Source organism: Hermetia illucens, chromosome 2 (genome assembly GCF_905115235.1).
Source record: "Hermetia illucens chromosome 2, iHerIll2.2.curated.20191125, whole genome shotgun sequence".
Classification (NCBI taxonomy): domain Eukaryota; kingdom Metazoa; phylum Arthropoda; class Insecta; order Diptera; family Stratiomyidae; genus Hermetia; species Hermetia illucens.
In genome coordinates this window covers 138,335,369-138,362,173 of record NC_051850.1, presented here as the reverse complement: position 1 = coordinate 138,362,173, position 26,805 = coordinate 138,335,369, and the positions used below count along the sequence as shown (strand labels likewise).

General features: G+C 37.8%; 1 protein-coding gene and 1 long non-coding RNA gene across 3 annotated transcripts in view; one reads left to right on the top strand and one right to left on the bottom strand.

Moving 5' to 3' along the window:
* The window catches only part of LOC119649649, a 33,834-nt gene extending 17,784 nt beyond the window's left edge, over nucleotides 1-16,050 (bottom strand). The window contains exons 1-2 of one of the 2 annotated variants that reach the window (XM_038051903.1): nucleotides 15,578-16,050; nucleotides 15,357-15,459 (exon numbers count right to left, since the gene is read on the bottom strand). The gene's annotated coding sequence lies outside the window, so the exon portion shown is untranslated. The remainder of the gene's footprint in view (nucleotides 1-15,356; nucleotides 15,460-15,577) is intronic. The other variant, XM_038051904.1, reaches the window with a different exon arrangement.
* Nucleotides 16,051-16,098: 48 nt separating this feature from the next.
* Nucleotides 16,099-24,704, top strand: LOC119649650. The gene is made up of 3 exons (XR_005249165.1): nucleotides 16,099-16,307; nucleotides 24,215-24,476; nucleotides 24,565-24,704. It is a non-coding gene; the product is annotated as an uncharacterized LOC119649650 (long non-coding RNA).
* Nucleotides 24,705-26,805: the final 2,101 nt, after the last annotated feature.

Genomic DNA, 26,805 nt, shown 5'->3' with positions numbered 1-26,805 from the left:
TTGCTATGTACTAATGGGACAAGTGCATACTCAAATGATATATAATTATAAAAGAAATACACAAAACTTTTCATACCTGAAGCGTCTAGCTTCCGGATTCCCGACTTGTATATTTTTTTTTCTGGTGGTGGTGGTATAAAAATTTGAATGGGAATCAAAGTTACACATGTTTCTTACAATTCAGTAAACTGTCTTTGATTACCATATGGAATTGGATACCATGGAACAGGCAGCGGAGATAAAAAACACCCTCGAACAAGTAAATTGATTTAAGGGTTGAGCTTTGCTGAATAAAAGTTACTTTCGAGTTCAACCTTTTATCCTCTTGGAACTTTATGAGAATTTTTCTTAGAATGCAAATAAAATGCATATAATCTGCCATCCATTGGTATTGGCTTTGGTGGCATGTAAAGAAACGAAATCTTCAAACGTTCTATCAATGTTTAAGGGAGGTAGCTTACGACAGTTCCTGAGGAAGACTGAAATATTCAACTAAAAGAAATTGATGGCACATGGCGCTACACAGGATTGTTAATGGAAGATCGAGTTGCTTTCATTGTAAACAAATAATCCAAATAATGAGTAACTATCTCGGTAAAAAAACTATCCATTTTTCTGGAGTTAAAATATGGGGGTGCTATTGCCGAATTTCTTCACTTCATCAAAAAATATAAAAACGTCACAATAAAGTGGGTTTTCGACAACAAATTAACAATAAACGTCGGACTCCGCGATAACAATAGTGCTGGAATGAGAGGAAGACGTAAGATTGGCAAGAACAGGATGTTGAGTAACTCAACATATGTAAGTTCGAAAATCTAAAGCAAAAATATCCATCCAGAAAATGGAGAAGTATGCATAAAGGTAACTTACAGCAAAGGGGTATCTAAGGACAGTGAAGTCCTCGGTGTTTAACGTAGGTACCTGTCTTGAAACTTAATCCTACGGTCCTCTTCAGACACGGATTGATTTTGTGACCACAATCAGAGCCCCGCTGAGACAAGCGCAACGGGACTAGTCTATAACAAGTGCATGGCTTAGCATTCATACTGGTGGATGCAAGAATTACCTAAATCTCTACCGAACTATGGAGTATGGCACCCGTGTTGATACGCAACACCACGTCGAGGCCCGAAGGACTCTTCTCGCTTGAGCATAACCACAGCCCCCATGAAAATCCCACAAGGGGGCCAACCGCAACCAACCGAGCTGTACTCAGATACGACAGGAATTCTTCTGAAGTATAAGAGTCCAGGGGCTACCTCGGTTCCCATGGTACCAGTATACCCCTGGTAAGGTTTCGTGACCGAAGCCACTTCAGATGAGTCCCCGTGCAGACTCGGGTCTGATCGCCCTTGCTAGGCCTTGGAGCATTCGCCTACTGCATCACGGCCGGCAAGCCAATGCGATACAGCGCTTTCCGGTGCCACCACGTGGAGGTTCTTCTCGGCCACTTGGTTTTGGTTCAGACTACAGGGTTGCCGCCCCGTCTTCCTCCCCGCCACCTCAGAGCACCGGTATCTAAGGACAGAAAACTAAAATAACGTTTCATTTTTTAAGGATTGAGGGAGCTCCTGGGTGGATTTACTCGATTAGGGACCACTTATCAGACGTGGCCTTTGCTCTTGCCTGGGGATAGCCTGACCAAAGGTGGCTGCAGGTGTGATTTGTTCCCTTATATGTATTTGGGTACAGGACATGAGTATTATAACCAGGTCGAAAACCACGGACTGTCCCTTAGACGAAATTGTCCATTTGTTCACGCTTTCAATGAGAACAAAAAAATCTACTTCGGATAAGGTTAGGTCCGAGCAGATCTCGGTTATCACAGTGGTTATAATTTGCACTTAAGTCTAGTATACGAATGCATATAAGGGAGTGATCAACATCTTCAGCCGTTTTTGGCCGTGTTGGCAGAGCAGAGGTGGGACAGCGTGTGATGAGTTGTTTGGTTGAAACCACTGGTCACCATTTTTCTTCTGGAACGATGTGTTTGATGATTTCAAAATAATGGTTCTACAATGAAGCGCACATAAGAATTCTAACAGTTTTTTCCGACAGGCTATGAGGTCAATTTTGGAATGTTGAGCCAAACTTAAATAATAAATGATCTACCGGCGTACATATCAGAAAAGAGCTTCTGTCAGGATGGTTGTGGAATTTTTATGAATGGGTAAGCCAGTGATGACACTAATAATTAATTCAAGAGGAACAAGTAGCATTCAGTCACCCGCTGATTGTGAAAATTTTTGGGATATATGCTTTTGGGACTTTTCAAACTATATGGAATACATATGAAGGGTCTAGTTCCGAAGATCACATGTTTCGAAATTGTCGAAAACGAGTTAAAAATGCCATTGGATAGCTCATTTTAAGCCGCATCGAAGGATGGAAAAGCTTTTTTCCGTCCGACTCCTTTTCAGGGTGAAGTTTGCGTCCAAAGTTGGCTTTACAATAAACAGTTACATCGGTTGAGAATCAGTTTTTCGTGTTTCCTAAAAAAGACGTCGTTGGAATAGGTGACTTTTGAAGTTAGACCTCCTCATACGTCCTTCCAATTTGCTAGACTTGTTGATATTGGAATTGGGAGAAAGCATGTGAGCGCGATAAAACATTATAGGTATATACACAATGCGTGAAAAAAAATACTTGTGAAGGAATGCGAAATTTTACTGGGCTTATTTTACAGGCCAGGGTTTACATAAAGTCCGACCGAAAAATAAAGTTGACTGATCATAACCTTTGAGTGGTTGCTTAGGAATTGCATTCTTAGCTCATTTCTGGAGTGAATTCTATAGGAACCTTTAAAATAATGTATAAATTACAGATGGACAGACAGGAGGTAGGAAAACCATACGATGAAATATTTTTGTGTCAGCTAAGATAGATTGCGTGAAGGTGTAAGGTGTATCTGCTACCAATCTTCAAGCCGTACTTGGACAGAGTCCTAGAGCATGTTTCGGTGACTCGCTCTCAGAGGCCTAAGTAATTGAGGAGTTGAACTTGACCCATCTATGGAACTGATATTGGTTACGTAGTCGTCTTATCATGTCTGAGCACGTTAAAAACGCTTATTCCTAGCCACCTATATCATACAATCATCTACACATTCCAGTTAGAGAAGTAGCCTTGCAAGCTTGTAAGTTCAAAATCAAGGATACTGTCAAGCCTTTCATAGAGATGTGTTCAGATTGGGGGTTCAGAGGGGGAGCTTTCAACAGGGCAAAATACAAGTCAATGCCGAGATGGGGCACATTTCCCGGCAGAAAATTTAACTAATGGTGAAGGACTGAACTTGCTAAACTTAAGGTAGGTAGGACTGATTAAGGACGAAAAAAAGAGATGCCTTAAGTTAGCTTAGTTAGTTTAGTAGTTTAACAAAGTAAGGGAAAAAGTTGAAGGGACTCTGAATAGAAGCGAACATAGATTTGTGGTCACATTTATGCCGGATAAAATATCGAAATATTGACACACCTTAAAGCAAAATTTTAGACTTTTTTGCCCTATACTCATTGTAAAAGATTTATCGACAGGCCGGGTGAGAATGATGTTGAAGGGTATGTTCGATATATTTGTAGGTTGCTTAGGCTTGAGAAAAGGGTGGATGGCGCTGATTAGCGTCGGGCCCAGAATGGGAATATATGTATAACCAAATAGCTAAAGATAAACGGAGACCTTGTACAATTGTCATTGCCGGGATATTGAGAGCTTTTCAGATTTACATAGATTGGACTTGCACATTGCAAGCAAGTAGTAAAATTTGACTAAACATCGAGAGCTAGGTATTTCGCGTATAAAGGTTTTGTGTTTATTTTGTGTGAGAGACTTTCCATTCATACATAGTTGAAAATTCAACATTTTTCTTGATATATCCAACTCCGCCTTGTCATACACGCCTTACATTGCAATAAATTCACGTGAAATCCAAGACTCCACATGACCATCATAATCATCAACGACGGAGCATCCAGTATTCGGTCTAGGCCTGCCTTAGTAAGGAACTCCAGACACCCCGGTTTTCCACCGAGGTCCACCAAATCGATATCTCTAAAAGCTGTCTGGCATCCTGACCTACGCCATCGCTTCATCCCACTTGCGGAGAACTGACGGGGTGTTCAAAATATTGAACAAAACAATAATTTCCTTATTAAAATTATTCTGAGCGATTCGTCGCATTTGGAGCTTCGAAAATTCGAGAGAAATGGTCGGACAACTCTAACCCAGTTTTGTTTTTGCGTTTGTCAATGGATTCGAGCCATACTTCTTTGAAAATGTTGCTAGTTCGAGGGTTATAGTAAAAATGTAGATTTCGCTAACAAACGATGTTAATTGAATGCTTATGGCTTGAAATTGTAGCTCGCAAAATGAAGATGCAATTGCGTGGAAAAATTTCTGGGCAGGAAAGGTTAATCAACGGGACGGCATTAATTCTCGTATTAAACTCGGCAAAGTTTATAGCGATATCAATCAACTGATTTACGAAAACTACTGAGGTTCTGCTCTATTGCCTTCTTAAGATGGATGGAGAGGTTAAAGAAAGGATCGAAACAGGTGGGGCCCGTACTGCACACTTTTGATCGCCATTGAGTAGTTAGTGGATGAAAATGTCGCTCGTGTGTGTGATTTGCTGAACTTTGACCATTAATTAAGTAACTAATCTCATAGAGTTGAAGAAGGATCAAAAGATCAGTTGAGTAAGAATTGTGACTGAATTTTTTTCGAAACATGTCCAAATCGAGTTTTATTTTTTATTATTACCTGGGACAAAACATGAGCATTTCAATATGTTGGGCAGATTAAATATTAGAGTCTTGAATAGCCCAGCTCGGTGTTTCCTAACCAGAAAACGCTAGAATAAATTAGTGAAAGATTCCCTCTACAAGTATAAAGACAGTAGTTCGTACTTCCGTAAACGTTGTCTAAGCCCTTTTAGAGTCTCAAATTAACTTTGGTAGATTTTTTTCATTTTTGAAGATTCAAGCCGCTCTCAGAGGATACTATGATCATCTCTCCCTTGAGCCCCTTCAGAATGAGTGACAAGGTGAGTAGATACATGAAAGATAAGTTTAATTATCTCAAATTATGCTCAGCGCGTTGAGTAAGAAGTTATTTTACCGACAAGCAAAGGGTAGGGTATAGGCTCTTGCCTTAAATTTTCCACAAACGTGATATGAGGTTAAGGCATCTACGCGTCTAGTACTTTGAATGTGGGATGATTTTTACAAATCTGATGATCAGAATAAAATCACTTTTCTGTTCAAAACCTGCAACATCCACATTTGTACAAATTTCGCATAGAGGGCTGCATCGAACATGCGCTATGTAACATCTAGACGTACTCAATCTTTGTAATTGTTAATCAAACATTGCACAGTTACCCTTCTAATGATTTCGAAGAGTTATAGTCTTTAAGATGATTATTAATCATATTATCCTAATCTTGAAAATAGTACGCCGCAAATTCGTCTTGATTCAAATTTGGACAAGCTCTACCGATACTTCACCAAAGGGAAATTAGCCTTCAAACCCCCAAAATGCTAAACAGAAGAAGAAAAATGAAAATGACACCGAGACTCGAGTCCAATATAAGAAACCTGTCCTTAAAAATCCATGCTTCTTTCATCTCCAGCAGTTTATCTACCTTAGTGTCACTATAAATTTGAACCTATCCAACATCCCTTACATCAATAAGGTGCTTAACTATGTTAACGGTGCTTTCAGATCTCTGAACTCTATGCTCTGCTATAACAGGCCCATTCCATTAAAGGTTAAGATCTCTTCTATAGACAATTAATTGACCATTTATCAGTTTCGTTTCCATATTCTAGACCGACATTTCTCGCCATCAGATGGAGAGGCTACGCCACAAGGAATGGAAGATCCTGTGCCGATATATTCAAAAATGACGTATGAAGTACATATCCAACCACTTCTTTATGAAACCTCAATTCATGGATCGATACGCGTCATTCCTTACAGTAGTGATAACCGTCTTCTCGATAGAGAAGCCCTCTACACAGGTCGCCACTCTCATGCGCAATACGTCCTTCCATCCAAACAAAAAGGCTAACGCCGTCATTACTCCGCCTTCCTATCCCCAACCGTCCCCAATAAATTCAACTCCTCTCCTTTGTTAAATAAATCAACAACGACGATTGGAGGTTTTAAGTCACGTTTCCTCCAAATGCCTCTTATGATTGATGAGTACGTACTAGTACTGGTACTATTAATTTAAGTTCTAGATGTATAACCTTAGATTAAGTTAACTGTTAAGGTTTCTGTTAGGGTTTCTCTTAGGTAAAATGTGAAGTCCTTATTTATTAATAACAATGTTGTTTTCAAGAATAGAAATGTTAATATCATCTGCGAATGCTATCATCTGAGTGGACCTAATAGAACATGTGCTAATATTAACAAGATAGCCAATAAAATGAGCTGAACAATTTATATTGGATTTTCCTAAACTGATGCAGCTGTGAGTGTTTTAAAACTTGTTTATCGCAACGAGAATGATGTAATAAATCATTAAGATGATTTATGAGATCTTTTTAGCAGTACCTTAACATCATCTGAGATGCAGGCAAACCTAACCATTAGTCAGTCATGCTAATGGGTAATGGCGTTTACTTCCGAAACATTCAATAGCTAAGTAGCTAATCATATCAATACAAGGCAACAAGATGAATTAGATGTTGGTTTAGCTTTCAGATCGAACTTTGGTATGATTGATAATTATAGTCTGGTCAAAATAAATGCCAGGATCATAAACGGTTCGTCTATCAGATCTTGTCTTTCCAGATGTTTGCAGTAGATAATTTATTTCTAATTACAGAAAAGGATGCAGCTTTGACAAAGCTAACTGTTAATTGGGTGCGGCTTGTTAGTTTAGATATTGTAATTCAGGAAGACCTTGAAAACACTAATATAATAGAATGTGAGAGGGATGTCCTATTTGTTGCAGTCAATGCAATAGCAATATCCTTGATCTACAATAAGCTAGAATAGGTTCATGCGAAGAGGGGAGGAACTTTTCACGGTTTGGGGCTAGTAGCGCATATCAAAACTACTTGGGAAGTAATAATTGTATAATAATAAGTAATAATAACAACACATTGAAAGTTATGGGGATGGAAAACAAGTTGGGTTGGCTATTTCTATGGTATTCGAAAGGGTCAGGAAATCGATACAATAGCTACTGTGTGCCTGTCTATTTGTCAGTCATTTACCGCCACTTAATGGTTTTAGTATGCGCTTAGCTAGGGCTGTCTAGAATTATAATTCAATAAGTGATAGTGTTATGAAATATAATAATACTCAAATTCTTAACAAAACCGACAAATTAGTTGTCTCAGAATGTCGGGAATTCTTGCCGGATGACCAGAAATCGTATTCTTATGTACATACTAGTTAGTGTATAGCAGCATATTAGGGCTCATTCTCTGTTACTTTTACATAAAGAAGTGCAATTTTGTTTAAATCTCAAAAATGAGCAGTATAGATACATGTGTATAGTACTTATCTGATCATCTGAATCTCCATACTAGAAGATTGCACTTTTGAGGTGAAATGCTTAAAATTAGAAATATGGTTTAATAAAAGGATTGTGAAAGACAAGACCACTAGGAACATGATGGTGAACTCCAATTTAAGCACTTAGAAAAGGTATCCAGAAAAATCAACTGTAAAATGGTTGCAAGATAGTAGCGCCTTCAATACTGATAGTTTTGAAAATGTGTATGTTTGTTGAGATTTAGGCTGTAAGGAGTACTGCAGTTTGGTTGGTTCAAGTCATATCTTTGCAAAACGTATCTTTAAAATCTTTTATAGGGCAAGTGACTATTCGAAAACTATAGCTAGAAAACAGCTATTTTTTTTTATTTGAAGTTTATTTTTTTCGTCACAGCTTCTGCTGATCGGATTTGGGGAAAATTCACTTTCTTGTAACACTCCGTATTTCCGGATACTTACTTTTTGAGATTGCTCGGTCATTTATTATTTGATTTGTTTGATTCTTTTTCACAATTCTAGACTAATCATTATTGAACTTAACAAGGTTTCACATTCCGAATGATTGCAAACATCTTCAGAAAGTTTGAAATGCGTTTATTTTTTAAAATCAACTTATTCAAAACTACTCCTCATTTTTCTCAAGAACTACTTAATCGGTTTTGATAATTTTTTTATCGTAATACTCGTTACTACGGCCCCAATCTTGGATTTCCGAGATTCGTTGATAGTAAGTCCCTTTTTTCAATATTTTAGGTAAAAAAATGAAAATTAAATGAAGATTAAATTTTTTAAAGGCTGCCAAATTTTTTTTTTAATTTTAATTAATCCCGTTTTTTTCGGGTCACAACTACATGTGTCCTAAATAAAACTGCATTTACACTTTCTTCTTTGGGTTCATCGTTTGCAGAAGAAGTTTGGTCAAATAGCACCCAGTGTACAACAACATCCGAAGGATTTTTGTGATTTAATTTTTTATTGAAAGAAGCCTCAAGTTAATGTGTTGTTTCATTTCCGAGAAATCACAATTTTAAAAACACTGCTAATTGTGTTCTTAGTGTGAAAAGTGCCCTTCAAATTGGTTTATTGTCTTCCTGACAGACACCATCCACATAAACGGAAAAGAAATTTAGGACACATTTGAAGTTTATGAAATCCAATGCGTATAGTATGATTTTATGTGGAGTTTAAGGGAGGCTTCTCATACATGTGAAGAGAGGGAGTGAAATGTTTTCTTTCCGAATGTAGTCGTGTGGAGTATCAAATGAAAGGTCTCGATTAGTGCGTTACCGAACAAGGCTCACATTTGACAATAGGGGCAAAGTAGTAGTCGCACAAATTTTAGGTGAGGTAGAACTCACTCTTAGATACTAAGCAATCCGAAAATCTGAGAAAGATCACAATATAAGATTGATGCCGGTTTGAAGACATCTTTGGTCAAATGAAGTTAATAATAGTATATTATTATAGTATATTGTTCAACTCCACTAAGCTAATGCAGCTATTTACTTTTTTGAAAACAATGATCCCATCTGCAATCTAGATGGAATGGACTTTGCGCGGCTGTTCAACAGTCTTGGACAGTTTCACATCCAATTTGCCCAGGATAAGTTCGTTGAATGACGGCTCAGTCTTAAAAATCCAATTTTCTCCAGCTCACATGGAACATTCGGAAAGGCAACGGAGGAACACCCTGAAAAGCAGCACAAGCAACTGGAATTGATAGGTACATTCTAGTCACCAAAAGAAAATGGAGCTCCCAATCAGCAGATGACAAAAAAGTGCCTAAAATAGCCAAACCAAATAAAGGCACTAGTAGTGAACACAGGTTTGCTTTGATTGAAAATGATAATGGAATCAGGAAGGAAACTAATATTTCAAAAAAAAGTATAAGCCTGCACTGATATATCTCCGAGAAAAACATCCAAAATCTGGTTAATAAATTGGAGAGCTTGTTGGATAAAAATGCGTTTCATGTAGTCCCAATCACGAAGGATAACATAACAAACAATTTTATACCACCCAACTGAAAAGTGCTAAGGGTCTTGAAGTTGTACTAAAAGGTATTGAATCAGGGGTAGAAGCGAGTGAGCTCCCAAAAGTATGGGAAGTTGATTGACTCAATAGGATTCATAAGAGGAATGGCCCCGTACAATGCCAGAACTGCCGGGAATTTAGCCATGCCAAAGCATATTGCAAGCTACTGACTATTTGTGTAATCTGCGGAGATTTACACAATACAGCTGCCTGCACTAAAAACAAGGTGAAATTAAGTGCCAGATTCTGCAGTAATTGTGATGGACCACATATTGCTAACTACAGAAGTTGTTCACTGTAGTGGATATTAGGCAAAAGACGCTACCCCAGTCACGACAGCAACTCATCTCAGAACTATGAAAATGACAGTCACAACACCCAACAAGCAGCCGTCGTTAGCTATACAACTGTCGTTAAGTCCGCTTGCTAAGGTCAAGCAACAGTGAACTCCGCTTCGCAAACTTTAGAGGGACTTTTCATTACGGTGATGCAAACTATGATACATGGCTTCAATGCAGACCATGTTCCAGGAGATGATGCGTGGCCAATCGCAAATTCTACAAGTGCTAATCGGTAACAAATGGTCGAGCTGAAAATCAGTCTTACATAAAAGAACCACTTCCAGATGCAAGGTTACATATTCTACGACACCAAGCACCCAGACGACAAGGCGCACAGTGGCACATGTATTCTATTCAAATCCCGGCTTAGACACCTCGTTCTGAACAGATACTGCAAGGAATACCTTCACCCCACGTCTATTCGCCTAATCGAATCTCGCGGCAAAATCACATTTCCAGCCCTATATTGCCCTCCAAGGTTTAAAATTGCGGCACAAAAGTTTGCTGATTTCTTCAGTCATCGTGCAAAGAAAAATTTTAGCGAGTGGGGACTATAATACCAAACACCACCATTGGGGATCAAGAATAATCTCTCTGAAAGGCTGACAATTGTTCGGCACCATAAGCAAGCTCAAGGGGTTGATGTTATTTCTTGAGGACAGCCTATGTATTGGCTTACTGACCTGTGCAAATTCCCTGATCTTATCGAAAACATCAACAATAGTTCAGGAAAATATTTGCTGATAACGAGTTATTGAAACTTGACGTGAGAATGGCAGGAACATCGTTCCCCGAGACTGAAGCAAGAGCTCGTAAAAGCCACCAAGAAGCTAAGAAATGCTCTGAAATCAGAAATGTAAAGTGACTTCCAGCCCTTCACGAGCACTCTCGGTCTAGATTGGCTTTTAAACTAGCGCTCTATGTTTAACTTGGAGTACGAAGTCCTTTTGTACAAGGCAGTCATAGAGCCTATCTGGACATATGGGAGAAGGTTATGGGGTTCTGCGGAAATATCTAATATATAGCAATTGCAACGCGGGCAATTCAGAATTCTGCGTACAATTACGGGGGCGCTTTGGTTTGTGAAAAAACACCAGCATCACTGAGATCTTCAGATACCCACAGTCTTACGCAAGATTCGATAACAATCGCTTAAAAATCATATGCACGATATTATAATGAAAACAAATCACAAATCAAGAGCAAGGGCGGAAAACAAACCCCGAATGCGCAAATAGAGAGAAGGCATAAACTGCGAAGTGAAACATCAAACACAATATAAGTGTGAGTCGACTACATTGCATATGCATAAAACTGCACGATAAGGGCAGAGAACAGCTAGGCGGAAGCAATAGCTGTGACTCTAGAAAGTTTTGTGGGTACCCTATTCTTCAAGTCAAGTGAAAAAAGCAAAAACATCCTACTCAGCTTTGCTACCTGATCTCTTTGCAAAACTGTTTTATATGAATGTTAGCATATCTAGAAGTAGGAGAGAAATTTAGGAAGGATTCAAAGGCAGAAAAAATAAATTGCTAAGAACCTCAAAATGAAGGTAAGGTAGATTATTATCAGAAAGTCGCAAAATACAATTCACGATGGGAACTCAGAGCGTCTTTATGCTTTAATTAAATAGATTCGTTGAAGAATTAAGATGTAAACGCTTCAGTGGTCTCTCCCACTCCTAATGAGAAACCTGTGCTACGTAATGTGTTTAATTTCTTCTGGGCCCCTTTCAAGATCCAGGGGAAGAATTCAGTTGAAGTCATTGTAGCATTGAAGGATATGAAACAAAAGCACGATGCCCTTATGCTCGATTGCTTGGTGCCTTCTACTAGACTACAATGAAAAGATACTCTGCTGTTCAAAATGTATTTAGAATTGTAAATTATAGGAAGGAGCGAACATACCACAGGCAAACATTTTTAGTAAATCTTCATCAAGGTTACAAGACAAGATGGAACTAGATGACCGTTGGGTGAGCCGATCTTTATAAGCATCCTTGTGAAAGAATCTATTCGGATAATATAAACTCTACCCTCGGGTGAAGCTGAACTGGTCGGATTCTTCTTGGCTCCAGGGATACTCTGCAATTGACTCAGCTATTTTCGTTTTAAAAAGAATTTTTTTTCTTATCCCGGAAGGAAACTAAGAGTATTTAGTTGATAATACGTTTATCACTTGGTAAAATTGGCCACAATTTTTTTGAAAATCCTTGGAGTATGAGGAAATTAAACTTGGTATGAAAATCGAAGGCACTGGCAGAATTTCGCTTTTTGACGTAACGATCGAGAGACACAAAGAAGCATTCCGATTTGACGTATGGATACCAGAAACCAACTCATATCAGCCGTTGCTTAATCATTGCGTCGCGAGCAAGAACAGGACATCTCTGGGTATATATGGTCTATACGAATGTCACCTGCTTACTTCTTTGGGAAGCATGGCGTATTTACGCACGAGGCTTTGCGCTAGTTGCAAATGATAAGCCAGCAGCCAGGAAGGGTATGAGACTAGGGTTCTACGCAGAGCATTATTGGATAAATTGATACAATAAATAAGTTAATTAGGAGATTAGCAGGTTCAGTGCCAACACTTTGAACTGGGATAAAATTATTTGAAAGGTGGCTATTCTTTAGACTCTGATGAAGGTACAGAGAATAACCGACGAAATTGAAAGTGCGCTGGTAAATAGGTTGTATGAGTGTTTGGGAAAGTGTGCATTATTGCTCCTATTTGAACTTCAAGAATCTTTGGATTTCCTTAAATTATGGAAACAATATTTCGAAACAAGAGACGCAATATTCTGGTTATACATGTAGATATTATTGTTAGGCGTTAATCTTTTGTAGGGTATTAAGAGAAAAAAGACAATTTAAGTTTCAAATAGAGGCAAACGAACTGGTTACTAGGGAAACAATATGATAACTGTGACCAGGTGACCAATTTTCTAAGCTAATTTGAATGTCTTCTATCAATTTATTTCTGGACTACTGTAGAATGCCCACATGATTTCTGGTTTATTGTTGTATTTTGCCTTTTTGCGTATCTTATTATCTCTCAGTTTCATTATTGTTATCCTTAGATAATACTTCGCTAGTCAAAGATCTACAGCAGCGGGACAAGCACAAAGGCAAATTCAAACATCCATGACTCCAGCTAATACTTGAACTCCGGCCACGAGCATCGATTGCACCATTGCACCGTTGTCAATAACCAGCTTCAGCGTATGTTATTTGGCTTTTGGATTGTAGCAATGAATCAAATATGAAATTATTACAAATATTTCACGAAAAGGTGTTGAAAGCATGGAGAATGATACGTGATATATAAGACATGGCGGTCTGTATGCATGTCCAGGCGTTTGTGAAAAATTGAAGAAACATGCGAAAAGGTACTACCATCATCTGAATACTCGTGAAAATATCTAAACATGACAACTTGCAGACGTAAATTGTAAATTTGCCAGATGATTAAAGATAGTAAAGTAAAATGCTTTAATAATATTCTAGAGTCACTTAATACGTTCAGTGCCTGCGTCTTACCGGATTCGAAGAACTTGGTTGCCGGAATAATTCAATTAAAGCTCTAGGCTCTCTGCTGACTCATGTATGTACTGGAACCAGAACATTTGCAAAAGAAGCTACTGGAGTACTATATTTAATCCGGGGTGAATTAATTTCAAAGCTACTTCAGTTTTAAGTTCTGCGAAATACTTCATTATTTGCTATTTATCGTGCGCAATGCCCTATGTTTTGGTCTATAGCAACCATAAGGCGGGAATAGTATTCCATAATACCCACTCCTTTACTACATATTATATATTACTCTACTCTCTATTCTGTACCAAGAGAAGTAAATAAAAGTTTACAGAAATACGAAAGTAATTTTATCTTTTTTCCTTCAACTGTGTTAGGGGCTAGCCCTGATTAGCTTACGTGATTATCATAGCGAAATAATTTTTAATTTCCGGGCACTCCTCTTAATAAAAACCATTTTTATTCAATATATATTTGCACAAAGTGACAGCTATCATCATAATTGTACAAGGAAAAATGAAAAAAAAACCACTAAAACCCAAAACTTGAAAGCTAATTGCCGAAAGAAAAATCATAAAAACATCATAATGACCAACCGACCAATGATTAATGAGAGGGAATTCATTTGGTCGGCTTTACCACTGATACCGGAATGTAAGTAATAAAAAAGCTAATAATTTTAATATAATATCAAGCACTTTCACCTATCCGTTACCACTACTTCCTTATAAAGTAGACGACGATCAATGAAAATGTGCTTTTTATTTCTTTTACGTTGTTTTAATTTGGTGAAGAAAAATGAAGAAAAAAATGTATAAAAACCAAAATAAAATGTTTGTGGTATTTTCATCTTTTTTCCTGATTCGGGGGAAGAAATCCGAGAAAGTGACGATGAATTTCTTTTCTTTTAATTGCCGAAAAATTGTTGGGTATGAAACATTTTATTGTTTCAGGCAGTGAAAATGGAAATTATCTTGCAATGCGTATTGCATTTGTTGCGTAAGCTAGAGATGAAAAGCGTTAGTGCGAAAAAGGAAATACGAAATTCAATGAAAGTATTGTATTAATATTTTTTTTGTTATTCCATATTTGTTCAAAAGACTTGTTAGATAGTTAATTGAATGCATGCGGACTTTCTCCGATGAAATTTGAGGCTTAACCGGTGATTTAGTGGAAATAAATTATCTTAAATAGCCCCATTAGTGACACCTGAGTTTTCCTGATGAAGAAATTAATATAATGTCTAAATTAATTTGTAAAATTTTCGCAACGATAATTCATAAGATTAGTGTGTTTTTTATGACACTTTCGAATAGTTAGGATGTACCAATTTGATTTTTCAAAACAGCATTTTTAATATCATAGAAAGACCGTAACGAGAATAGGAAACCATACATAATATTTCACAACCTGCTATTCATTTCCTCTGCTATGGAAATTGTCTTAATCAATGAGAAATTGTTTGAGAAAATTTCTCATTCAAACCATGCATTTCACTACATCTTCCAAGCATCATCAATCACTATGAAAGCTCAGACTAAAGACTGTAGCGAGTAACCAGCAATTTTGTTTTTGCACTATCCGAAATCTTTCGATGAGCTTTATCAATTATGTATGCGCACGAAATTTCTATCTCAGACAACATTTCCAAGATTTTCCCCAGCTTTAGACAAGGTTCAGGTTGATTTTGACATTTTTAATACAGATCCGGGTTTTGAAATGGAAAAGGAAGATTGCAAGGTAGATGCGATAGGATATATCTAATGCGAGTAAATTAGTGAAATGCTCAAAGGAAAGATGCAAACTTTGCTGAATATACTTTCTTTGAAGGAGTTGTCTAACTTTCTAGTGAACGTGATAGGTAACAGGTAGAAAACGATTTTTTTAAATTATAAAACTATAAATTGCAATTTAGCAGTCTGTTCAAAACTCTTACCTTTCAAAAAGACTGAGAAGTAAATTTTCCTTATAAACAATTTTAGGACGTCGCTATGTGATGGCCAATATAACTTAAAATTAATTTTGTCGAAGATAAATTTCTAAAAACAAAATATTTTTGGGATTATTGCACAATTTATTAAAGCGGACTTATTTGTGTGTGCCTAATTAAGTATGTCGCCTATCCGCAATCACTTGGGCAAAAATGAAATCACTCACTAAAAGCAACCGCTTTCTCTTTCTCGATCATTATCTAAATGACAAGATCATTATTAAGAAAGAAAAATCAAACAACCAAAAACGTTTAGGCCGCCCGTAAAAATGATTATTAACCGATCACGTCAATCATCAATTGTTATAACGACAAGTCAATTAAACGGTAACCAATAGAAGATCATGATCGCAATGTCGCGATCCCAAACGCCCTATTACCGTAAATCTTTTAAAAAGGCGTTTCGCATTAGTTGTAAGACGAAAAATATATTAAGTTGCGATTCTCCTTGAATCAGATTCACGATCAGGTGCATACGATGATTGAATGGAAAGACTTGAGATATTGACTATTGCCCGGGATTGGATCATCGAGTGATCCGCGCAACTGATCTTCACCACACTTTGGCCCGCGCGCACGTTGTAGACGTTAACCGTCGCGATCTCAAATTCAAACTGCGCCAACTTGGTTAGTGTTTTTCACTAGAAGTGGTCGCGATCTTGCATTCGGAATCAGTAAAAACGGTGGGATTTGTCGGTAACCACCACCTGAAAGTCTTGCTGCCACACCATTCAAAGAGTGTTTTTCTTTTCTTCACCGCGATGATGATGGTGGTGATGATGATCATCAGCTGGTAAGACAATTCAGTGGCATTGAGACTAGTCGAAGAGAGCAGTGCATAATCCACATTTGGAGAAAGATCGAAAGCTGAAATCGCGATTGGGGCGTTAGTTAATGGTGATTAATTGGTTAAGCTAAACTTGTGGCGGAGAGATTTTAGAGAGTAAGAAATTGTATTAACAGGTTACTGACTTAAGTCTTTTGTTTTTAATTTTTGGGTAGTGCGGTAGGGCTGGTATTGTGATTAGTTATGAAAAATGCCGATGATCGATGGATCTGGTTGGTTGTTGATTTAAGGTATTTAAAGCAATTTGTCTGCAATTGTGGTTTTTTTTCGTGGTTTTACTAAACAGCGGCGAGCACTACATGAAGAAATTGTTTAATATTCCCCCAGTTAAATTCGATCTATCACAATTTTATAAATCGTTGAAGATTTGGTGGTAATCCATTTGATTCAATTAGTAAAAATCCTCCTGGAAATGAGCAGGATTTCGCCCAACTAGTCAACTTTTCACTGAAACAAGTGGCATGGAACTTTCATAGTCGCTACACTCTTAGCTATTCAAGTTCAGAAGAAATCAACGGAGAGATTAGTAGTTGGTAAGCTGATGGTTCGTGAGCAAAAGCATAACATACTCTTCTGCAGGCCAGCCAGACGAAAGCACGCACGAAGAGATCTGTGTGAGATTTCAAGTTGGCACAACTTGCATATATTCAGTACATATGTATGTACGCTGTGTAGGTATAAACTCTATAACAAGTAAAACGAATAACGTAAGAATTTTGTTCCATTAACCTACTGATATGAAACCACTCAACTATATTAGCGGGAAAACTTGACGCGCGAGAGAATTGGTATTTCTTATAGGCATTTTATTTTATTTCTTTTTTTTCATGCTTTCTGTGTGTTTTTACTCCTTGCACTACTATGATGAGGTGTGTGGAGATATCGGTAGGGGAGTGTCAAGAGAGAATGGACATTAGTATCGGCAAATTTTACTTTTGTTTCGGATATGTATAGGAAGTAGAATATTGTGGAATCGGATTACAATGCTTGATGAATAGATAAATATCATGTGACACGGTGCCAATTGGAGAAAATGCAAATTATATCGATAAAGAGGAATTTATGAAAGTTTTTGCATTTCGATGGCATTATTGGCATGTTATTTGATTTGATTTGGTGTATTTTTTCTATTGGCTGCATGACCTGAAAATTTCTGGAAGATGTTTTTGTGTTATTGTTACAGGTGATGAACAGAAATTTTTGAAGATTTTTGAAAGGATGTTATTGGTACAGCATACAATGAAACTTAATTAGTGATGTTAAAGGCGAAGAAAAGTCAGTGTCTCTATTTTGGTTAAAATGCCAATCCAATTTCTTCTGAATAGGGTAGCACCCCAATTCCTAGATTAGACGAGAAAATTGAAGCTCTGGGTTATTTAGCTGTAATTATAAATTGAACCTTTTATTCAATGTTGTAGAGGGGGTAGTTGAGATTACCCATGCGAACTTTTTTAATTCTCTGTTTGGTTCGCACTATCTCGTGATTCTTAATTTACATTTTTGACGAAGCAAGATATTGTGATATTGGCAAATTTGTTAAATACTACAAGCCTGGATATTACTCATTTTAAGGGACGCTTTACCCACAGCCCTGTAGTCCTTGACTGGCGACTTGTAATTTATGGTAGAAGCCACATAAGTTAATAAATGTGGGCGTGGATTTTCATTTCCACCAAGGTCGCTTCTGTTTAGGCCTTGCAAACCATTCTAACATCTTCCTTGTAACAGCAGTGTTTTTAAGCAAAATAAGAAAACATCTTTTCTCAGACCTTCACTTGCTATTGGTGACTAAGGGGTGGTTTAACAAGCTTGGTAACAACAGCAGACGAAATAGAACCTTAGTCATTGAAATGGAGAATCGGTTTGAGCTATGCTAAATCTATTTATGTCCATTTTACTTAAAATAAAGTAACACCGTACTGCTCTTTCACTACCATATGGATATGGTTTCCATACACAAACTTTAAAAAAACCAGTGGTGCAGGCTTATAAAATAACCCCGTCAACGACATATGGATTAGAAGAAGTGGCCTTTCAAATTGTTGTGGAGATAAAATTGAGAATGGGTCCTGGAATGAAGGAACGGTTGGCTTGACGAGTAGTGTCGTGAAATAATGGATAGGGAAAAGGAGCACTATTACCACAACAGTACAACTACTGGTATCCAGTCTAGGCTTGTCTTAGAAAGGAGCCCTAGATATCTCAATTTTAGATCTAGGTCCACCAATACTGCTAGCCAATCCTATCTCCACTCCCAACTTGTGATCACTGGGAGTTTCTTCCCAATGAAAAGCCGCAGGCGGAGACAGAAGTGAGCTCTCAGCGTCTAAAAACGAGATAAACTGTAATAACTGGTCTTTCTGGTTGTTGAGGGTTGGCTAGGGTAGACAATCCCACATGGAAAACGATTGCTACGAAGCCAGAAAAGGAAAAAACGACGCTTACAGACAGGAGAATATCCTATATTATACTGGTACAAAAAAGGACTCCACTTTGACAACGCGCGGCACGTTTTTAATGACAATTTTGCATCTGAACGAAACAAACGATCTCTTCAACCGTTCCAACACAATATCGACGGGTGCGTTGGTATTTCCATTAACAGAGGACACTGAAAGTGGAGCCGGCCCCTGTCTCCATAGGAGATTCATGCAGCAATGAACGACCTGAAAGCATTAAAGCGGCTGGAGACAATGATGTACCTGCAGAGTACATAGTAAAAGCAAATACGGAAGGAAGACGGAATTATCTATCCAATCTAGAAAAACAGTGACGACTTTGCGTGCGACATTTGTAGGAATATCTGATTGCTTTGTTCGTCCTACAAAGTATTAACTAAAATCCGGGAAAACAGGCTGAAAATCGTCGGGATTACCAGAGATTTCAGAGGTGGACACTCAATAATAGGTCAGCTCGTCATTGTAAAGCAAGTATTAGAGAAGTTCTGGAAGTTAAACGTGGATGTCTATCATAATGTTCGTCGCTTTTGAAGGAGGATACGACAGAATCGATCACAAAACGCTGTACGAAGTTGTGCTCCAGTTTAAGATTTAAGGTTAACTTCGCCGGCGCGAATTTATAACAATCTAATTGTTCCATTTTTAACGCGGAACATACTCAAGTAAGGGAAATTGCTGGTGGCAAGGCCTTTCAACTTAACCTTATTGCGATCCTTATTCGATGCCAAAGATATCTTCATGAAGTAAGGGAGGTGGAACCTCAAAGTCACGATCCTGGCCGAAACTAGAAAACAGATGCTAGCTAGACAAAATATCACAATTGGTGAATACAAATTGGAGAAAGCTATCAACTTTGCATATTTTTGGAGTTAGTTATCGAAGGATGTATACGAAATATAAGAAGTAAAAAGTAGAATACAGCTTTCAAATAGACAATTTTGTTTGCTACTCTCCATCATAAGTAACTAGCGGACGCGGTTATTAAACAGCGAGAAACACATGTGTTTATAAATAAAGTGTATGACCCTGGTATATTGCAAACAATAATTTTCACTGTTGTGTAAAAATGTTGATATTAGTTGCTGTAATAGCAAATTAGCTGGAGCTTATGGAAAGGGGTGAAAGTATCGAGGAAATGAGGACTTTTCTAGACTCGTCAGCTCTTAGTAATAAACGTGACGGCATTTTCCCCCAAAAATTACATTCTGAAGGAGCAGCATGAATTTTAATGTAGATAATGTGATCGTCAGCATATTGCTAAAGTTCACAAACTGTGTAGGGAAATCTCTGAACCCATAAAGAGATGGAAGACAGACAAGGAGGGAAGCGACGGTATTCCTCCTGACAGGGACCTGTTCATCTTTGTCATCCGACGAAGGAAAAATAAAAAATGTTAGTACTAAAATTGAAACTATTCCTGAAGAAACCTGTCCCTGTTAATTTTACTCAACTGTCAAGGCAAAAAATGAAAATTCCGGAAATCTTCGGATATAACCTAAATGTTGCGCCATTTCTGACAGCTCTAAAAGTATTATTAAGGTATACAAAGGCAGATAGGGCTCCCAGTTTTTGCTGAGTCCAACCCATGCAAAATATTCTCACTTTTCACATAAGCATCCTACCCACCCTGAGGACTCAGTCCCCTATTATTAAAGGTCTCCACAGGCAAACGAGTCCTAAGGATATCGTTCTGGATCTTAAAATGGAGCACCTTCTATTAAAATTGGGTCCTTTCATCAATTTTTTGACAAAGAAGGACAAGGGTTTCCACACAGGGAATCCTTCACTCCAATCAGGTTTATTCATCGACACTTTGAGTCTTCTTTAAGTAATTAAAGAACTTTGGTGATGTTTGATGTGTGTTTCAACTGCCAGAATTTCGGGCACATTGCCCAGAACTGTTCGATCGTACACAGGTGCGTTAAGTGTACAAAAAGCCATCCTTGTAGGTAATGTCCAAGTCCCAACACAGAAACACTATACTGCCCCAATTGTGGTCAATCGAGACATCCCGCCAACTACCGCTGGTGTCCTTGGGATCTGCATTTCAGGGACTCATTTAACAGTATTCGGAATGACTCCAACACAGGCGCTGCCCTTTTAGTCAGAGAAGACTATAATTTCTGCTCACTTGTGCCTCTGCTGCGTCAATAGTTAGGATTTTGATAGCTTTCGTTTGTATCAAATGAACCGAGCAAATGGGTCATGTCTTGAATATCTTGGAAAATCACTAGTTAAATTCCAAATACCGCATCTTCGGTGGCGGCTTCACTTTCAGAAACACTTCTTGGAACGATGCGGCACTTAATCAGAATGGAGAAAACTTGGTCTTGAATCCATTTAATTCAACACCATTATAAGTTAGCCTATCTTCAGATGGTTTTACTGGAAGCACTAACAAACCTGCAAGTCAATTCTTCATTGCCTACTTCCTGCTGTCAGATAGAACCAGACAAAGTTTTCAAGTGAAATCATCCAAGATAGAATTTTACAGGTACGTCCTACCTACTATGTCTTAGTTGAATTTGATTGTCCTTATCTTACTAGCTGCAAACCACAATAAGATCTTTTCTCAACACTAACTGAGACAAATTCAAGTCAGAATTAGCACCACCGTTGACTTTGAAAAAATAGCTACCACCTCTAACTTGCCGGACAAAGAAATCGACTTGCAGGCTTTTCCAAAGAACAGAAAACCATCCAAACGCAAAATTACCCAATATACCAGCAGGCGATGGTGTGTGGTACGTCATTTGAGGCGGTCCTGGAGGCATAAAATACCCTTAGGGTGATACTTTTGAAAATGGCACTTATTATCTAGACATTGGGTGCGATACGCATTGTAACTCTCCAAAGCTTCAGAATTTGATAGACCAGTAGCTTCCTCCAAAGGGGGTAAGTTGCTCCCGAAATATATATCTACATAGAAAAATAAAAATTGTAGTTTGGAGGAAGCTACTGGTCTATCAATATGAGGCTAGACTACAAATAGCAGACAATATCTAATCTCTCCAGAATTTGGCTAGAAGGAGCCTGCGAGTGTATTACGAGTTTGCGATATTTGGCACCATTCTTGATGGCGCTACAAGTCTTGGCGCAAGTTGCTGTTTAAAGTTCAAAATGTCTGTCTGTTACGCGGCTTTTATTCCGGAACGGTTACGCCTATTGATAAGTAATCTGGTGGGCATACCTAGCAATTCTACTGGAGGAATTCCCATAAATCCATAAAAGGGGTTAAACACCAAATGAATGGATCTTAAACATGTCTTCTGTAGATTACAAAAGAGCGAAATGGAGGTCGGAAAGTATAGATTTAAAGTAAGAAAGGGCTCATTTTCAAAAACTTCTTATTTGGATAAATTGCTATTTTGGTGCGAATCCTACTATTACTAACAAAGTTATAGCAGGCTGAATTTAAGTTTTTCCGAGAAAAAAGTAATGCTTATCGCTCGAAAGAAAAAGCAAGATCATATAGAAGAGATAACAACTATATTTTATATGTACCTATGGCACACATGTACTATATATCTTGCATCTTTAAGCACTTTCTAGGCTTTGAGGACACCCAAAATCCTTTCAAAATTGGTTTACTGTTTGTCTGTCTGTCTATCCATCTGCCAATCTGTCCATTACATTCGCTTTTCGTTGATAGCCGCTGCCACGAAATTTGGGTATGTAAAAACTGTGAATTCATGTGTACGCAGTGAACGTGCGATTTTTCAATGTGGAGTTTACCGGTGATCCCCATGAATTTTTTTTTATTCATTAGGCATAGGTATTGTGGGTAACAAATGGAGGGTCTTGATTAACACTTTTGGAAAAAGGTTTTAATTTTAATATACATAGTTTTCAATGTCGAGAAGTACGGGAAAAACTAGCCACCCAAATAATGGAAAAACAAATATGGTGATGTTTTATATATGACGCCCTTGGCCTCCAAACCCATAAAGTTTGTGATAATGTTGGTCATAATATGGAAAGGTTTGCTGGAAATCCTGCTATTATTAACAAAGGTAAAGCAGGCCAAAATTTACTGTTCCCGCGAAATACCTGTATGGTATTTCTCAAAGGTGGCAAAGGGGAACCTTAAAGTGGTGACACCGGGATGCAATGTATTCACATTGACTTGCTGATCGCGATGCAGTTGGTGAATGTATTTAGGTCCAGTAGAGCAAACATACCCGAGTATGCACAGGACTCTGAAGTGGCACCGACCACGAAGCCTCACCAGAGGTTATCTTGTACTAGGGAACCGAAATAGCCTTAAAGGACATATGTTTCAGGAAAATTCCTGAAGACTGTGTACCCGTTAGTTGCGGTAGGGCCTTTAGTAGGCCTCGCATCTACTGGTACCACAAAATACCACTATGCTAGTCACACTTTGATTGTAGTTACCAGACTGATCTTTGTCCCAAGAGTGCCGTAGGGTTAGGCCGATACCGCAGGTATTTACGTATGCATTCCAAGTTATAAAACGTCAGCATCGCATTGCAGTGCATAGTCAAACATACTCAATTAATATATGTATATTACAAACTATATAGAATCATGCAGTTAAATATTTCTCCATCAAAAAATCTCCAAAACTTTTCATAAATCAAGCTTCAAGTTTTCGGTTACCAACTTGGTCTGTTACTGAATTTAGGGGTTAGAAAGCGATGTCAGTTTTTGTTTAGGGATTGATGAGTCCTAAGTCTGGATCCACTTGATGTCGGACCGAACCAAATGGAGAGCAACTTGCTCCTACCCTTTATGGTCCAAGAACTCCTCTTTTTGGGGTTAATCCCAAAGTTAAAAAAATAAAAGAGGGACGAAGACGGCTACGGTTTTGTACCAGGGCAGAGGCTCGTCAGACGCTCCTTGAGGAGTAAGGGATGTAAATGGTAATGGATCATTAAGTTCATACGGGAAGTATGGTATTTCTAGCACCACGCACGCAGTGATTATAAGAATATGCCAAGAAAGAAATGGCTGGTACAAAACCGAGCAAATTAAAAGATGTGGACATTCAAAGAAAGAAAGTATAGCGAATGGCGTTGTTGTAATACAATTAAAATTAAGTAGTCTAAAACATCTCTATTTCCTCTTATGTTCTTATCATCTAGTTCAAGTTGGTACTTAGCACGTTTTAGTAACCTTCATGATTAGATTATCTGCTAACTAACTTTCCATTACAGCTTGCAGAGCAAAATATCTTCAGAGATGTTATGTAACTACTTTTCCAAATAAAATATCTGCTCCAATTGCCGCCTATCTTCTCTACACACATTAATTTCATTACGTGAAATTAACTGTTCAGCCATATACCACATAACACCAGTGATATCGTCAGTACAATCTCTTCAAGCTGAAGCTAACATCACTGGCCTAGCTTTAGTTTTATCTTTATAACTGGAACTATCTTGTCTGAAAAACATTTTAGGCCTATTCCAGTTTCACAATGTCTACGTCCGTAGACTGAATCAGTATTCAATGCACAATTTTTTTTCTCTTTCCAGATATCTAATGGTTCATTCCAGCTATCCATCCAGCTTTGACTCCATTCACGTTTTCTTGCCACAGAGATGCATGTTGTGATGCTCTCGTTGTTGTTACCTTGCTGTCTTGTACTTGGCCTAAGGGGCCTTAGGTCTCCAAGAGGAGATCATGCCTGCTACCTTCGGAAGCATCTTTCGCAATAGATATAACTATATGATGGAGCAGTTCCGCTTGGTGCAACAACTTTGGCGCTCCGTTTGTGTATTGAGGATGGATGTAAGCGTAAGTGAAAGTTATTCAGTGATGATTTGCCTTAGTAATTTTCAACGTTTTTCATTTCATTTCTTTGAATCTCTTTGAATCGAGATAGTACTATAATAAGATACTAGCGGAATTGTGAAGTTATGACTGTTTTTAAACAACCTTTTTGTATGTTGAATTGTTAGTTGGTTGGTGATGGCAGCAGATATTTGTTGTTAATTTTAGTGTGTTTTATAAAGCGTGGGTTGAGGTCATATTTATGACTTAAGCCGAGATATATGGGAATGCGTATTTTTGTTAGTAGGTTTGGGAGGTATGAATAGATATAATGGAAGATTGAAAAATGATGCTTTTTGAAAATTCAGTGAAGAGCATTATAATTACCAACAGATTAAAATTCATATACATGCAGAGTTGGTCATACGATTTTTTGATGGTAGGTTTTGCCAGAAGCTGTGAGGTTACCGCCCGATATCGCTTAACATCTTTAAGCTTCAAGATGCTTTCTGTTAGATATTTTACCTGGTATTTCTAGCATGCATAAATCCTAGCCATAGATTTCTCAAATCGACCAAATAGTTCCCATTCCCATCAGTGAGTAGATAAGCCCATTCGAATATCTTTTTTTTGCAACACAATGGCAACTTAGTTGGAGTATACAAACTTTAACAAAAGCGTAGAAAGAAAAAATATTAGTCGGATAATGCGGGCGATTTAGAATCCTCAGCCCACGAAAGTTAATTAAAAATTACCTGTTATGCCTTGATGAAGCTGTGTTCCTGATCTGTGTATAAATTATGGTGAAAATGGTTATTATGAATAGAAATGTGTTTTCCTCCGCCCGACAGTCTGAAATTTGCACCATGCGCTTGCCCCTCTGCATGGAGTTTTCAATGCTTGTAGTCCGTAAATATCAATATAAAGCCTTCCATGTGGGCTATGCAATTAACAAATTTGAAGAACCTTTTCTTGGTGAACACAAAATACACGTCTCTATCTCTACACAATAATAGTTAACAAATTTCCACCGAAAGTACATGGTGCATCTTCGTACCAATATTTGGTTTACCAACTGCATGCAATTTGGAAGATACTGGTGCACTACTGTACAAAGTAAAGATACTAAGAGTACTTGTAGATACCATGATCCGTACCGCAATGAGCCATGTCAAAGCAACTATAGACAAAGAGAAAGTTTTTGTTTCGATCGATTCATTTCGATTCATTTTTTATGGACATTGGAGTATGATATCATTTTAGTTTTCGCTACTCCATGTTAGTATGAATTTTCATGAATCAAAATCCGTCATTTTGGACTTCTATGCCGCTGGGTTGTTTTGCTGATACCGTTGCGAAACTACCATTGAAATTTATGCGAGAAATCGCATGTTTGTTGTTCCTAACGATTTCGATTTAGTATCTATCACAATGTTTTATTATTAGACTTGGCTGTTCTCCACAAAACAATAAGAAATGTTTGATTTGAATTGGTGGAATATAATCATTTGAAATACAATGTGCACTGTTAGATTTGGTATCTGGCAGTTTTGCATTTTTTGAATATTAGAAAGAAATTCATGGTTGGTTGATGAACTATTGCTGTCTGGGGTAAGTGGGTTAATTTCGTAAGATGTAAGCTATTGTCCTTTTTGTATTATAAGTTGGTGACTGTTCAAGAAATTGTTTTATGTCTATTGGTGGAAAATTGAAACTAATCATGGAGAAAGTTAGCAAATTGAAAGAATGGGACTATTGAAAGCAAAGTGATTTGGTACGATTATGGGGTTGGTGGTTGCCGTTGTATGCTGAACATCAAAATCAAATGTTTAGGAGTTCAATAAATAAAAGTATATTGGGATTGATAGGATATGTGACTTTGCATTTTAAATAAATTTAATGAATTTCAATGAAAAGTAATGGTATACACAGGAAACTATCGTTGTCGCCTGTAAAGCTATTTCGAACCTTAAGTTTCAGGATCCTTTTTCTTTAACACTCCGGATACCTCAATCACATCCTCTAATTCCAAAATTCGAACAGAAATGTGTTATCTTTGTTTGCTTAATGTGACCAGCACGTTTTCAGTTTCCTTTCGGTCTTCGTCGAGTGCTGTCTCTCTTTGAACATCTTAGGCTCGTCAAATATTTCATACAGCTCCTTGTTATAATTGGTCCACTATTCCCATCTCGTTTTACTACTATTATTCTCTATAGAACCCTAAACTTAATCTTGTAAACGAGTTCTCGGAAGTTTGTGGAAGGGACCACTTTTCATAACCGTAAAATCATAGAAGCCGCATTTACCTTGGACGAAACCATTAGTTGCCTTCGTCATTTTAAGGTTTTGTCTG